Source organism: Limulus polyphemus, unplaced genomic scaffold, assembly GCF_000517525.1.
Source record: "Limulus polyphemus unplaced genomic scaffold, Limulus_polyphemus-2.1.2 Scaffold6257, whole genome shotgun sequence".
NCBI lineage: Eukaryota > Metazoa > Arthropoda > Merostomata > Xiphosura > Limulidae > Limulus > Limulus polyphemus.
In genome coordinates, this window is record NW_013671867.1 from 51,489 (window position 1) to 53,462 (window position 1,974).

General features: G+C 30.0%; 1 protein-coding gene across 3 annotated transcripts in view; it reads right to left on the bottom strand.

Moving 5' to 3' along the window:
- LOC106473536 (zinc finger protein 27-like) overlaps nt 1–1,024 on the bottom strand; it is a 28,599-nt gene extending 27,575 nt beyond the window's left edge. The window contains exons 1-2 of one of the 3 annotated variants that reach the window (XM_022401951.1): nt 856–1,024; nt 556–668 (exon numbers count right to left, since the gene is read on the bottom strand). The gene's annotated coding sequence lies outside the window, so the exon portion shown is untranslated. Of the gene's footprint in view, nt 1–555; nt 686–855 lie in introns of those variants that run through there. The other 2 variants (XM_022401953.1, XM_022401950.1) reach the window with 2 other exon arrangements.
- Nucleotides 1,025–1,974: the final 950 nt, after the last annotated feature.

A 1,974-nucleotide genomic window follows, 5' to 3' on the forward strand; every position in this document is an offset into this window, starting at 1 on the left:
AGATTAATTACTGAAAATAACAGATAAAATATAAAGTTTTTCTTAAGAAACTTTTGATATCTATTTGGATATTATAAAGATTTTGCATGTGATATTAGAAAATTTTTTGATGCATAAAAGTATTTTTAATCTTAAAATGAATATTACTTTGCATGATAGATAGGCAACATGTGAAAAAAAAAGACATGAGAAAAACATTGCTTTACAAACCTTAAGACCTAATAAAAAATTTTGATATTTTGAGTACGAAAGCACTGTAATGTTTACAATTTGCCAAATTTCTTTAACATTCACTTGCTGATTTAATAGTTATAGCATAAAAACTATAAAAAGCACAAAATCATTATGAGGTCAGTCACAGAGACCGAGCCCATGCCAAAAGAGTTAATAAATAAAACATATGAATAGATTAAAGTAAGAGTTCTTAATTGCAACATAAAAATATCATTAGTCAGAATAATCAACAAAACATGTAATCTCTAAATTGACATCATTACAACTACCTGATCATTTTCCTCTAATAAGAAAACTGTAGAAGTTTTTATGTACAATTACCTCAGCTTTCTCTGGTACTTCATCATAATTCTCTTCCCACTCCTCTTTTTTGAGATCAAATTCACAAACTGTATGTGAAGATCTTTCTTCTAAGGAAACACTATCTTCAATTGCTAAAAGTAAAATGTAATTGAATATACTTTATGCATCACTATCATAATAAATTCCCGCACATTAACGTCTCTCTGTTTTTATACACAATAATTGAATGAGAGTTAAACTTTAGTCCATACGATAGTTAAGTATATCACTTTCAACTCAGACATATTTCACATATTCTAAAATACCATTTTGACTTACTGCAACAGAATGATTGTGCAAGACATTTTTCCTGATGTTTTTGTTGTTTTCTTCTCAGAGAGCAGAGGACTTAGATATTCTTTTTCTTGCAAAAGAGAACTACACCCCACCACAGAATGATTGTCATTTAATAGAGCTTGTTCTCTAATCTGTAAGGTCATAAATACTACTGACTCTTTTTCAGAAATATATGACTTGAAAATTACTAAAGAAATTACATGCACAACACAGAAAACAACCCATTTACCTCATACACTAAAAAAATACAATCATAAGTATGTAGGGCAAACAAAAATGAATCTTTATGATTCTCTTAGGTACTAAACCTAGTCTTCCTGTAAGAAGTGGGTCAATTTGGCCCACCTTAACCCTCTACTACAGGCTTGGTTCATTCGACCAAGTTCATAAGCTCCAACCTACCATCAGATCTTTCACACTATAACTTGTAATATGTTTTCTGTATTTTCCTGAAATTTGGCAAACATTCAGTACACATTACAAGTTTTTTGTACACAAATATCCAACATTTAAACCCTCTTGCTATTGACAGGTCAAAGTGTGCAGATAATGAAATTTGAGTTACATTCAAAATTTAAACTATTTTATTGTCATTGTATAGAATAAGCTTGGCATTAAAATGTCACTAATAAATCAAATTTTAATGAGTTTTATATTTTTCATTTTATAAGGAAATATTAAAAAAATCCTCAATCTCCCCTAGGATGAGAATTGTAACATTTGTTTTCTAGATCTTCTCCCTTCTTGAATTTAGTTACTACTTTTCCAAGAAGTACAGAATTTAATATATATTATTTCTTGTAATATAGATATTGTTACGTCTCCGCTTGTTAATTAATTTTTCCGTAACTTCGTTCCAACGAAACTTTAACGACACAAGTCTTTACTTAATAAAACTGGTTTATTATTTCCGAATACAACTTTACCGATACACTTAATCTCAATACTCGCGCTAAAACAACACTGTAACGAACTAACGTTAACTTCAACAATACGCTGTGACTGCAGTTCAATTACTCACTGTCTACACCTTACCGCGTCACGATGTCCCCTCCTATATATATATATCCACCCACCCTATATTTAGCAAGAACTTGAACA